Raw genomic sequence first — 13,185 nt, forward strand, 5'->3', positions numbered from 1 at the left:
TGCGCTGCCTTTCATGTCCTCCGGCAGCATTTGGCTCAACAAGGAAGGCGGTGGTAAAAAGGAGGAATTCTTAAAACCTGGTCTTGGAGATAATGTCAAACATAAAATAACAGTTGCAAAGACTACCTTGCATGCCCAGGTTCATCTACTGCAATATTTTGCCATTTTTACTGGTTCTCTCTCTCTCCCTCTCTCTATCTCTCCTCATATAATTTTTTTGTTCCCTAAACCATTTGACAGTTTGGCAAATATATCCCTTCTCCCAACATTCTCCATTGTATCCTTTAAGGACACTCCCTATGTCAGCACAGTAAAATTGTCAAGTGTGGGGACTTCAACGCTGGTTCAAAACTATTTTCTAATAGACCACCCATATTCAACATTTGCTAATTGTCCTGATCATGTCCTATAAACCCCAAACTCCCTGATCCAGGACCACGCCAGGGTGACCCGTTTCCTTTACGTTATTGTTTCCTTGGTCTCCTTTAATCTGGGACCATTTCTCAACTCTTTCTTGTCTCTCATGACATTTTCATTCATTGGCATCTCGTAAGGACTAGGTGACAAGTCGGCTGGTATAACTCGGGTTCAGTTTTGATTGGACTGCCATTCCCGCCTGATTGGCTTCAGATGATGATGCACTTTGCTCAGAATGCAACAGGAGGGTTGCTGTGTCCTTCTCAGCTTGTCCTCAGAGCCACAGGATGTCAGCGTGCCCATCATGATGACGTTACTCTGACCATTTGGGGTAAGATCTTCTGTGCTGAGTTTCTACATGGTCAAGCTACCATGTTCATAAGAACTATGTGAGGATACATCTGGAAACTCAAGACATCTTTGCTTATCAAAATTTCACCCATGGCTTTGGCACTGATTGATGAATTTTGCCTGAATCAATCATTATAGGATAGGAGAAAATGATGGTAATCTTTCCCTCTGCATTTAATAATTGGTATGCTTTTGCAGGATAAGCATTCTCTTCTTTCTTTCCCATGTGTCTTTCTCTTTCTTTCTCTTCTTTTTTATCAGTATGAACGCAACGATTCTTATTTTAGCCATCCTTTCATGTATTAATCACTTTAATGCTTAGTGTTTCCAAGATGTGACGCCTAGGTACTCTTGAGGGTACTACTGTCTTTGAGCTCCTTCTCACGTCCCGGCATAGAACGATAATCTAGCTTGTCTTGTCCTTTTCCTGTCCCAGCCCTTTCTGCCGACAGCAAATTCCTCCAGCAGCTGTGGTGCCTTCTCGTGGAAATCTGCAGCGAGAGGTTAGGCTGTAGGGTCAGATCTCCTCATTGCTCTTTTAATGTTGTGGATTCTAGACTCTTCCAAGAGACAGGGCTAGGAAAGGGCTCTTCTCTGCCTTCCTCTATTCGAGTTTTGTGCCGCCGGGTCTTTGCGGGTAGGTTGACCAGGGGGAATAGACTGTAGGCGCAGTACCTTTCTGCCTAGCTTGAAGTTGCCTTTGTCCTCGTGTCGCCGTGAAAGAGAAGGCAGTAAGGGAGCTTCAGAAAGAATGGCATTGTGCGTCAAATATCTTCATGCCAGCAGTTGCAGGTTCTCAAAAGCAAGGCCGGGCGATAGTGCCATTCAATTGTCTTCCGTAAAGAGGGAAGGTGTTGGCTGGCCGTGGGGGGGTGTAGCTCAGTGGTAGAGCGCGTGCTTTGCATGCACGAGGCCCCGGGTTCAATCCCCGGCACCTCCAGCCTAGAGGCGGCCCTCCTCTCCCTCTGGAGAGCCCAGGAAGAGGGTCCCTTCCCTACTCCGGAGGAGAAAGCACAGGCCTTCCTGTCCTCCAACTCTATTCTATTCTACTATGCCTTGGCCATGCCTTAGGCTACACAAAAACAAAAACCAACCACTGGGCTAAAATCAGACAGACCTCTGAGAGCTGGAAAGTAAGTCACCTTCATTTAGCTTGAAATACGCTTGACCATCCTCCCATCTTGTTTTCATGCATTTCACCCTAGATATCATGGATCAGGTCAAGGCTCTTTTCTCCCCTCTGGCTTGAGGGAAAGGTTGACACTAAGAGGCTAGAAAGTCTGGATAGGTCTTGTCCCTTGGGGACAAAATTGCCTCCTCTGGTTTGAAGAACACCGGATCCTCCAGCAGTGAGTGTAGGACAGACTGGCTGCATGATTTGCTGGACCCAAGGCCCCCTGAAATGCACTGGTCACAGGCCCTTGAGGCTGGCCATGATGACAGGTATAGGAGAGGTCGCCCCAGTCAAAAACAAGCCACTTTCTTGTGTCCTTGCCTTCTCCTAAAAGACTGAGGCGTGGATGTTCACTGATGCTTTGCAGTTTGAGCCGAGAAGGCAGGACGTGCTCATACACCACACAGACTCACTGCCCTGTCCTGTCCTGGCTGCACTCCAAAATGAAAGAAATAGCAAGAGTCAGGGAAACAGTCTTCCTCCTTCTACTTGTCCCGAACGGACCCTCCGAGTATCGCTTGGGAGAGCATCCCCTCTTGAAAAGGCTGCATGCACAAGCGATATGGAGCTGGAGTCCTAAGCATCTGTGGAAGCATCAGAGAACAGAGATTCAGGACAACACATCCAAATATTTAGGACACAGTCGTTTTGTACCTGAGGCACCAGTCTACCTTTTCTTTTTTTTTTTTTTTTTTTTTCCCCCTTCGGTAGAGGTACAGGTAGTTAGAAACTTTCTTTTCCCAGCCAGGGATCAAGCCCACACCACAGCAGCACGCCCAGCGGGATGCAAAGACAACCCGGGATCCTTAACCCGGGATGTGCTACAAGGGAGCTCCGTAGCCCACTAATCCTTTAGACAACACCGAGGGTCACAATGGCTTAGCTTTTTCCATGAATGAACTCACGGTGAACTCATGGAGTCTCAGTCTAGTTAAAATACGTGGGAGTTTTCCCAAGGATAAGTCAACAAGTGTCTGAGATACCTCTTTTGGCCACTGGCCTCTTAACTCAAACTGAAGTCTCCAAGTCCCCAAGGTCTGTGGGGGACAACACGGCCTCTCTTACCATTCTCAGGATGTAATTCGGGGACCTTTTGATGCCGCCCATCTCTTCACTTAGACCCCGTATTGCCATCACTTATCTGGTGTCCTATTCTTCTTTCACCCAGGAGGTTGTAATCCTTGGCGGTTTACTCTTCAAGTCAATGCTCAGTGTTTGCAAGAGTGGACTCGAAGACACTGTGCTCTTTGGGGCACGCCATCCTCTTTTGAGCACTCGAAAGACTGTCTAGGGCATCTTGTACTTTTCCTGCCCTAGTGCTTCTAGTGACCAGTTTTGCCCGGAGCTTTGGTTCCATCCGGGGGGATGTGTATTAAGCTGCTGAGATGGGGGACCAGCTCTCCTCCTTGCCCCTTGGGTGTCTTTGAGTCTAGGCTTTTTTTAACAGGCAGAACTAGGAAAGGGCTCTTCTTTGCCTTCCTCCATTCAAGTTGTCTGTAGGCCTGACACTGGGGTAGGCTGACAAGCGGGACTAGATCCTAGGAAGGGCGCCTAAATTTTAGGCCGGCATTCGGTTGCCTTTCTCCTCATGTCCTCGGCGAAAGGGAATAGGAGTTTCGCAAGTAACCGGGTTGTACACAACGGAGCTTCGAACCAACACGTGAGGAGTTGCCATACCATTTTTTGTTTGTGTGTTTGGTTGTTTGTTTGCTTTCCCTTTTCCTGCCTCTGAGGTTTCGGCAGCCGCGGGGGTGTAGCTCAGTGGTAGAGCGCGTGCTTAGCATGCACGAGGCCCCGGGTTCAATCCCCGGCACCTCCAACCGCCACGTCCACTTGCTCCGCCCTTCCTTGCTCTCAACTCTGGAGAGACAGTGCGAGGCGGGGGCTCACAGTCCCTGCTGACTGCCGCGAAAGTAGTATGCGTCCAACTTTGTCTTTCTTTCTTTCTTTCTTTTCTTCTTTTTTTTTCTTTTCTTCTTTTCTTTTCTTTTCTTTTCTTTTTTTTTTTTTTAAACCCATCCATTCTAGTCACTCTGCGCAATCACTCCTCTCCTGGCCAAGGCCGATCGATACGCCACAAAAATCAACTACCAGGACTTCTGAGAGCAGGAAATCACTCTCACCACGCCCTCGTCTCATCTTTCACCAAACCGGCGTCGGCAGCCACCGCCACCGCGTTGTTCCTGGATTCGGAGAACGTTTAAAGGATGTTTCGCGCGAGGAACGTCGTTTGTGACGAGTGACGCCTTTTCAAATTTTCGCATGTTTGCGGCAGTTGCTCTCCTGTCCGTTGAGGACACGGTGGTGAGAGTTCAGCCTGGCGGTGTTCGTGCACAGGAGATTCTTTCCGCAAAGGTGCCGCGTGATTGGAGCCCATCTCTCAGCCCTTCGGGAGACTGTGAGAGACGAGAGAACGAAGACTACAACAAGAGACGCCCCCGAAGAGTGCCTTTAGGCCGTTTCTGAGTCGTGTCTGGCTCACGAGGCAGGATGCCGAGGAGCAGGCCAGGTTTTCCAACGAATCCCTGGCACGTCTCTTCCATCTCTGTCCTCCACTTGCCCTCCGCCACGGTCAGGAACTGGATGCGAGCAGCAAGCGCCGAGGACACAGTCCAAGCCTTTCCGGCCGGCAGGGGTACGGCTACTCCGCGCGGGACCGCCGCAGGTGGGGAAGCCGAAGCCTAGCCAGCCGCCGTTGAACCCCACTTCTTGAAACAGAAATGCCAGGAGCGCTGCCCCCCTCCCCCTTCGCCCGGGCGGCCGAAATAGCTCAGTTGGGAGAGCGTTAGACTGAAGATCTAAAGGTCCCTGGTTCAATCCCGGGTTTCGGCAAGGCGCTCCCTTTTGCTGCCCGCCGGCGCCCTCCTCTACCAGCGCAGCGCGTTGAAAAGCAGTCCACCCGCAGGCCTAAGGGAGTTCACGGTCCAAGCCCACATGTCGCTTTGCCACAGGAACGCGCAAGCTCTGAGAGTAACTTTCCTTAAAGACAGTAAGATGTTACGGTGCACAGATGCGCCAGGCCCAGAAAAACGCCGCACTACCGCCGAGGCGCTGTGATGTCAAGGGCGCTCACCAGCGGAGAGAAGGGACAAGGTGCCACACACCCCTTCCGTCTCGACAACTCTCTGGGGCAGCCCCAAAGCGGCCAGAGACGCTGTGCAAAGCAAGGAAGCGGCGGCGTTCGCCCAAAACGTTGTGGGTGGACACCGAAAGCTGGGTTTCACGTAAACCTCACGCGTCACGAAATAACCTCCTCCCTTTTCCTTTTTCCAACCATTTAAAGTGTTAAAGGGGTGCTCGCTTCGGCAGGACGTATAATAACGTTGGAACCACACAGAGAAGACCGGCCTTGCCCCTGCCGAAGGGTGACAGGCACAGCCGCGAATCGTTCCAAAGACCAGTCCCAGCTCACAGCCAATCGACAGCTTACCAGCCATAAGGCAGCAGAGCTTAATGCAGATACTCGAAACATCAAGAGCAGGCGCGGTGTCCCGCAGCCTTTTGCCAGTTGTTAGGAAAACAACAACGACAACAACTGCAGAATAAATACGAAGAGACTAGGACCTGAGCCCCTACGAATTCAAACGTTTCGCCAAGATTAAAAAAATGCCAGGAGTTCGCCCAGCTCTGCAGATCTGGACATACATACATACACTCAGCTAACGCATCGGATGGACCTTGTCCTGGTTGCAAATCTCCTTTGCATTCTCTCCGTCGCCGGGAACATTCCATTTGAAAGACAGACTGTAATCGCTAGCTGTTATGGACGCTTTTCTGCCCTCCATTCCTCTAGGCACCCACAACCAGAGCCAGAACACCCCCAGCAAAACGTCACAGCACGGTTTGCAGACCACACTGCTGGGCTGAAGGCATTTCACCTCATGGTGAGTATCATGAGTTCCTTCCTTTCTCGGCGGCCCAGTTTCCCCAGACACCCGCCCTCTCTCCTCAACACGAAATAATTGTGTGGGACCAAAGCTTCTTTCCCCGTGAATGACACTGACATTTTCAAAGAGAAATGAGTCCAGAAGCCACTAACCTCCAGCCGTCTTTGGACAGGATTCCTGTCTCCCAAGAAAAGATCTGAAATAGGTGCGCTAAGAGGCTCTGGCTTTGAAGCTTGCCCTCCTCCGTCCTGGCTGTGAACCGTGTGGCCAAGGAATTCTTTCTCTCGCCTGTAAGGAAGTGGGTTTATCGAGGAACCGATGTAGTCATCTCATGCAACCCATTGTTACCGCTATTATCCACCTGCTACTGCCAGCTACATTATGAACAAGCCCCAGTTTTTACTTTTATCGTTTGCAGAACACCAACAAAACAACAACCAAAACTGTGCCATGCTGACCCAGGGTCAACTTAGGGGGTCTGTGAGTAAGATTTCAACTTGCCCCCTGGAAATCTTCCGCGGGTCGATGCCCTCCAAACTCTACCTTCCCTAAATCTGACAGGAAAGGGTGTGCATCACCCACCACTCACCTGGAAGAGGCGTCCAATTCAGTTCAAGAGCAGTTCGTGTTCCTGGATCCGGGGAAGTTTGACACCAATAAATTAAAGGGCAGAAAACAAGAAAGCACGGGGACCAGCCATCCTGATCCCTCTGGTTGGAGGGGAAAAGCAATGTGTGTTCTCCGTGGCAAAGAGCATGAGAATTCCGGGTAACTTCCGCTAAAGGACTCATCATCCTACTGAAAGCATGGCCCCTATTTCCACATTTGTGTGCTCTCAGCTCTTCCTCCACCATGTTCTAGAAGGCAGAGAGGCTGGCACTCAGTTCCTAGGGTGTGCCGGGAAATCAGTTGCCGTTCCCAGGGCTTCCTGAATCTTCAGAGAATGGAGCCCTGGCATAAGTCAAGAGAAAGAGCTATAATGGCCCTGTTTTAGGGTTTTATGCTTTCTCGTGTCTTCCGCGTCACAAGTCTTTTAGGCCACACTGATGGTCACTAAATGGCTCCAGACTCTTCTATGAATGAATTCACAATGAACTAACTTATGGAGTCTCACTCTGGCCACAATGCAGGAGAGGTTTAGAACTTACATTCACCACGGGTCTGACTTATCTGTTTGGGCACTGGTCTCTCAGTTCAGACTTAAGTCTGCAAGTCCCCAGTGTCTTTGGCAGGCACTAGAAGCATCCCTGCCACCCTCAGAGAGAAAGGTGGGGATCCTCTCAGGCTGCCACTTCCTCACTCACATGGTAATCCAGTCAATCGCCTTGTCTAGGAACAAACGGGTCAGCTTTCTGCCGTATCAAATATTTGTAGAACAAAAACCTCCCTGGCATGTTCTAGTTTACAGGCCATGTCTTTTCCTCCCTAGTGACTATCGACATCACACTAGATTTGTAATCCCCCCCCTCCCCCATCCCAAGCACAACATGCAGAAGTTCCCGGGCCAGGCAGCAAACCCACACCACAGCAGAGACCATCCCGGATCCGGAAACCTGCTGCGGCTCCAGGGAACGCCTCCGTATTTGTCATCTTAAAGGCAATACTAGTTTCCTCTTTAAAGTGGTAAGGAACCTTCCCTAAGTCAACGGTTGCCTTCTCTGCAGTAAAACGGAATAAATGAACCATCGCAAGTCAACCAGATGTTACTCCGGTTTCCAGCTGTCATAGTCCCGTTGAGCCAAGAGCTCCGTGTGAGAAAGGTAAGTGCAGGGACAAGATTCTCCAGAACAAACCTGGCTTGTACGAGGTTTGGCTCATCATCAAGTAAGGGAAACAGACAAACAAAAAACACTCCCAGGATCTGAAAAGAGACCTGAACCATCAAACTGAAAGTTCACTTTTCCAACAAACTCTCCAGGATCAAAGCCGTTTTGTCAGGAAAATCTCTGCTATTCAAAACATTTACATTCCTACCTAACCTATATTTCCCATATCTTTTTTTCCCTTATAAGCCCAGTGTGCTAACAAACAGACACAACCAGCCAAATCTTAGGTACAGCAGCTGAAAACGGCCAGCAGATCCCATTTCTCAAGCAAAAGGTTCTCCTCACAGCGACAATGGGGTAGAGACCACGGGGCTTCCTGCCGCCCTCCTTGGAGGCACCAACACCACTGGCTAGTCACCAAAACCAAAAACGCAACTGCACACAGGCTCCCCGATGTGCTCAGTTTGGCTTCTCTTTGAAAGAAAGAGCACTGAGGGACTCCCCAGGTCTTGACAGGATGAGAAGAAACAGGCCCAGTCTTACTTGGGACAAAGCCTTTCAGGCTGCTTCACTCAGGGAAGGGAAAGGGACCTTCTTGCTGCCTGTTCCCCTGAGGGGAGAGGCAAACAGATGGCACCCACCAAACTCCTATGCCAGCTCTGAGTGTTCTTTGTCGTCCCTCCTCCACATGGAGGGTCGTCAGATGTTACAAACGCATTCCCATCTCCTCGTGGAGGTCTGAAATCCCAGAGGGGTCACGCACAGCACTCGGGTCTGAATCACCATGCGCTGCCTTTCATGTCCTCCGGCAGCATTTGGCTCAACAAGGAAGGCGGTGGTAAAAAGGAGGAATTCTTAAAACCTGGTCTTGGAGATAATGTCAAACATAAAATAACAGTTGCAAAGACTACCTTGCATGCCCAGGTTCATCTACTGCAATATTTTGCCATTTTTACTGGTTCTCTCTCTCTCCCTCTCTCTATCTCTCCTCATATAATTTTTTTGTTCCCTAAACCATTTGACAGTTTGGCAAATATATCCCTTCTCCCAACATTCTCCATTGTATCCTTTAAGGACACTCCCTATGTCAGCACAGTAAAATTGTCAAGTGTGGGGACTTCAACGCTGGTTCAAAACTATTTTCTAATAGACCACCCATATTCAACATTTGCTAATTGTCCTGATCATGTCCTATAAACCCCAAACTCCCTGATCCAGGACCACGCCAGGGTGACCCGTTTCCTTTACGTTATTGTTTCCTTGGTCTCCTTTAATCTGGGACCATTTCTCAACTCTTTCTTGTCTCTCATGACATTTTCATTCATTGGCATCTCGTAAGGACTAGGTGACAAGTCGGCTGGTATAACTCGGGTTCAGTTTTGATTGGACTGCCATTCCCGCCTGATTGGCTTCAGATGATGATGCACTTTGCTCAGAATGCAACAGGAGGGTTGCTGTGTCCTTCTCAGCTTGTCCTCAGAGCCACAGGATGTCAGCGTGCCCATCATGATGACGTTACTCTGACCATTTGGGGTAAGATCTTCTGTGCTGAGTTTCTACATGGTCAAGCTACCATGTTCATAAGAACTATGTGAGGATACATCTGGAAACTCAAGACATCTTTGCTTATCAAAATTTCACCCATGGCTTTGGCACTGATTGATGAATTTTGCCTGAATCAATCATTATAGGATAGGAGAAAATGATGGTAATCTTTCCCTCTGCATTTAATAATTGGTATGCTTTTGCAGGATAAGCATTCTCTTCTTTCTTTCCCATGTGTCTTTCTCTTTCTTTCTCTTCTTTTTTATCAGTATGAACGCAACGATTCTTATTTTAGCCATCCTTTCATGTATTAATCACTTTAATGCTTAGTGTTTCCAAGATGTGACGCCTAGGTACTCTTGAGGGTACTACTGTCTTTGAGCTCCTTCTCACGTCCCGGCATAGAACGATAATCTAGCTTGTCTTGTCCTTTTCCTGTCCCAGCCCTTTCTGCCGACAGCAAATTCCTCCAGCAGCTGTGGTGCCTTCTCGTGGAAATCTGCAGCGAGAGGTTAGGCTGTAGGGTCAGATCTCCTCATTGCTCTTTTAATGTTGTGGATTCTAGACTCTTCCAAGAGACAGGGCTAGGAAAGGGCTCTTCTCTGCCTTCCTCTATTCGAGTTTTGTGCCGCCGGGTCTTTGCGGGTAGGTTGACCAGGGGGAATAGACTGTAGGCGCAGTACCTTTCTGCCTAGCTTGAAGTTGCCTTTGTCCTCGTGTCGCCGTGAAAGAGAAGGCAGTAAGGGAGCTTCAGAAAGAATGGCATTGTGCGTCAAATATCTTCATGCCAGCAGTTGCAGGTTCTCAAAAGCAAGGCCGGGCGATAGTGCCATTCAATTGTCTTCCGTAAAGAGGGAAGGTGTTGGCTGGCCGTGGGGGGGTGTAGCTCAGTGGTAGAGCACGTGCTTTGCATGCACGAGGCCCCGGGTTCAATCCCCGGCACCTCCAGCCTAGAGGCGGCCCTCCTCTCCCTCTGGAGAGCCCAGGAAGAGGGTCCCTTCCCTACTCCGGAGGAGAAAGCACAGGCCTTCCTGTCCTCCAACTCTATTCTATTCTACTATGCCTTGGCCATGCCTTAGGCTACACAAAAACAAAAACCAACCACTGGGCTAAAATCAGACAGACCTCTGAGAGCTGGAAAGTAAGTCACCTTCATTTAGCTTGAAATACGCTTGACCATCCTCCCATCTTGTTTTCATGCATTTCACCCTAGATATCATGGATCAGGTCAAGGCTCTTTTCTCCCCTCTGGCTTGAGGGAAAGGTTGACACTAAGAGGCTAGAAAGTCTGGATAGGTCTTGTCCCTTGGGGACAAAATTGCCTCCTCTGGTTTGAAGAACACCGGATCCTCCAGCAGTGAGTGTAGGACAGACTGGCTGCATGATTTGCTGGACCCAAGGCCCCCTGAAATGCACTGGTCACAGGCCCTTGAGGCTGGCCATGATGACAGGTATAGGAGAGGTCGCCCCAGTCAAAAACAAGCCACTTTCTTGTGTCCTTGCCTTCTCCTAAAAGACTGAGGCGTGGATGTTCACTGATGCTTTGCAGTTTGAGCCGAGAAGGCAGGACGTGCTCATACACCACACAGACTCACTGCCCTGTCCTGTCCTGGCTGCACTCCAAAATGAAAGAAATAGCAAGAGTCAGGGAAACAGTCTTCCTCCTTCTACTTGTCCCGAACGGACCCTCCGAGTATCGCTTGGGAGAGCATCCCCTCTTGAAAAGGCTGCATGCACAAGCGATATGGAGCTGGAGTCCTAAGCATCTGTGGAAGCATCGGAGAACAGAGATTCAGGACAACACATCCAAATATTTAGGACACAGTCGTTTTGTACCTGAGGCACCAGTCTACCTTTTCTTTTTTTTTTTTTTTTTTTTTCCCCCTTCGGTAGAGGTACAGGTAGTTAGAAACTTTCTTTTCCCAGCCAGGGATCAAGCCCACACCACAGCAGCACGCCCAGCGGGATGCAAAGACAACCCGGGATCCTTAACCCGGGATGTGCTACAAGGGAGCTCCGTAGCCCACTAATCCTTTAGACAACACCGAGGGTCACAATGGCTTAGCTTTTTCCATGAATGAACTCACGGTGAACTCATGGAGTCTCAGTCTAGTTAAAATACGTGGGAGTTTTCCCAAGGATAAGTCAACAAGTGTCTGAGATACCTCTTTTGGCCACTGGCCTCTTAACTCAAACTGAAGTCTCCAAGTCCCCAAGGTCTGTGGGGGACAACACGGCCTCTCTTACCATTCTCAGGATGTAATTCGGGGACCTTTTGATGCCGCCCATCTCTTCACTTAGACCCCGTATTGCCATCACTTATCTGGTGTCCTATTCTTCTTTCACCCAGGAGGTTGTAATCCTTGGCGGTTTACTCTTCAAGTCAATGCTCAGTGTTTGCAAGAGTGGACTCGAAGACACTGTGCTCTTTGGGGCACGCCATCCTCTTTTGAGCACTCGAAAGACTGTCTAGGGCATCTTGTACTTTTCCTGCCCTAGTGCTTCTAGTGACCAGTTTTGCCCGGAGCTTTGGTTCCATCCGGGGGGATGTGTATTAAGCTGCTGAGATGGGGGACCAGCTCTCCTCCTTGCCCCTTGGGTGTCTTTGAGTCTAGGCTTTTTTTAACAGGCAGAACTAGGAAAGGGCTCTTCTTTGCCTTCCTCCATTCAAGTTGTCTGTAGGCCTGACACTGGGGTAGGCTGACAAGCGGGACTAGATCCTAGGAAGGGCGCCTAAATTTTAGGCCGGCATTCGGTTGCCTTTCTCCTCATGTCCTCGGCGAAAGGGAATAGGAGTTTCGCAAGTAACCGGGTTGTACACAACGGAGCTTCGAACCAACACGTGAGGAGTTGCCATACCATTTTTTGTTTGTGTGTTTGGTTGTTTGTTTGCTTTCCCTTTTCCTGCCTCTGAGGTTTCGGCAGCCGCGGGGGTGTAGCTCAGTGGTAGAGCGTGTGTTTAGCATGCACGAGGCCCCGGGTTCAATCCCCGGCACCTCCAACCGCCACGTCCACTTGCTCCGCCCTTCCTTGCTCTCAACTCTGGAGAGACAGTGCGAGGCGGGAGCTCACAGTCCCTGCTGACTGCCGCGAAAGTAGTATGCGTCCAACTTTGTCTTTCTTTCTTTCTTTCTTTTCTTCTTTTTTTTTCTTTTCTTCTTTTCTTTTCTTTTCTTTTCTTTTTTTTTTTTTAAACCCATCCATTCTAGTCACTCTGCGCAATCACTCCTCTCCTGGCCAAGGCCGATCGATACGCCACAAAAATCAACTACCAGGACTTCTGAGAGCAGGAAATCACTCTCACCACGCCCTCGTCTCATCTTTCACCAAACCGGCGTCGGCAGCCACCGCCACCGCGTTGTTCCTGGATTCGGAGAACGTTTAAAGGATGTTTCGCGCGAGGAACGTCGTTTGTGACGAGTGACGCCTTTTCAAATTTTCGCATGTTTGCGGCAGTTGCTCTCCTGTCCGTTGAGGACACGGTGGTGAGAGTTCAGCCTGGCGGTGTTCGTGCACAGGAGATTCTTTCCGCAAAGGTGCCGCGTGATTGGAGCCCATCTCTCAGCCCTTCGGGAGAGTGTGAGAGACGAGAGAACGAAGACTACAACAAGAGACGCCCCCGAAGAGTGCCTTTAGGCCGTTTCTGAGTCGTGTCTGGCTCACGAGGCAGGATGCCGAGGAGCAGGCCAGGTTTTCCAACGAATCCCTGGCACGTCTCTTCCATCTCTGTCCTCCACTTGCCCTCCGCCACGGTCAGGAACTGGATGCGAGCAGCAAGCGCCGAGGACACAGTCCAAGCCTTTCCGGCCGGCAGGGGTACGGCTACTCCGCGCGGGACCGCCGCAGGTGGGGAAGCCGAAGCCTAGCCAGCCGCCGTTGAACCCCACTTCTTGAAACAGAAATGCCAGGAGCGCTGCCCCCCTCCCCCTTCGCCCGGGCGGCCGAAATAGCTCAGTTGGGAGAGCGTTAGACTGAAGATCTAAAGGTCCCTGGTTCAATCCCGGGTTTCGGCAAGGCGCTCCCTTTTGCTGCCCGCCGGCGCCCT

General features: G+C 50.1%; 1 long non-coding RNA gene and 7 other non-coding genes across 8 annotated transcripts; all 8 read left to right on the forward strand.

Moving 5' to 3' along the window:
* Positions 1 to 1,636: 1,636 nt before the first annotated feature.
* TRNAA-UGC (transfer RNA alanine (anticodon UGC)) lies at positions 1,637 to 1,708 on the forward strand. Its single transcript has one exon. It is a non-coding gene; the product is annotated as a tRNA-Ala (tRNA).
* Positions 1,709 to 3,689: 1,981 nt separating this feature from the next.
* Positions 3,690 to 3,761, forward strand: TRNAA-AGC (transfer RNA alanine (anticodon AGC)). The gene has a single exon. It is a non-coding gene; the product is annotated as a tRNA-Ala (tRNA).
* A 115-nt stretch (positions 3,762 to 3,876) lies between these two features.
* On the forward strand, positions 3,877 to 8,646 carry LOC146401294 (uncharacterized). Its single transcript, XR_014809158.1, has 2 exons — positions 3,877 to 4,824; positions 5,024 to 8,646. It is a non-coding gene; the product is annotated as an uncharacterized LOC146401294 (long non-coding RNA).
* On the forward strand, positions 4,702 to 4,774 carry TRNAF-GAA (transfer RNA phenylalanine (anticodon GAA)). The gene has a single exon. It is a non-coding gene; the product is annotated as a tRNA-Phe (tRNA).
* Positions 5,236 to 5,342, forward strand: LOC146401296 (U6 spliceosomal RNA). The gene has a single exon (XR_014811533.1). It is a non-coding gene; the product is annotated as a U6 spliceosomal RNA (small nuclear RNA).
* A 1,370-nt stretch (positions 8,647 to 10,016) lies between the features above and the next one.
* Positions 10,017 to 10,088, forward strand: TRNAA-UGC (transfer RNA alanine (anticodon UGC)). Its single transcript has one exon. It is a non-coding gene; the product is annotated as a tRNA-Ala (tRNA).
* Positions 10,089 to 12,069: 1,981 nt separating this feature from the next.
* Positions 12,070 to 12,141, forward strand: TRNAA-AGC (transfer RNA alanine (anticodon AGC)). Its single transcript has one exon. It is a non-coding gene; the product is annotated as a tRNA-Ala (tRNA).
* A 939-nt stretch (positions 12,142 to 13,080) lies between these two features.
* Positions 13,081 to 13,153, forward strand: TRNAF-GAA (transfer RNA phenylalanine (anticodon GAA)). The gene has a single exon. It is a non-coding gene; the product is annotated as a tRNA-Phe (tRNA).
* The last annotated feature ends 32 nt before the right edge of the window (positions 13,154 to 13,185 follow it).

This window comes from Sus scrofa, chromosome 7 (assembly GCF_054392235.1).
Source record: "Sus scrofa isolate SSC_HxYL_T2T_F1_AM1 chromosome 7, Sscrofa_HxYL_maternal_Yorkshire_Landrace_v2.0, whole genome shotgun sequence".
Lineage (NCBI taxonomy): Eukaryota > Metazoa > Chordata > Mammalia > Artiodactyla > Suidae > Sus > Sus scrofa.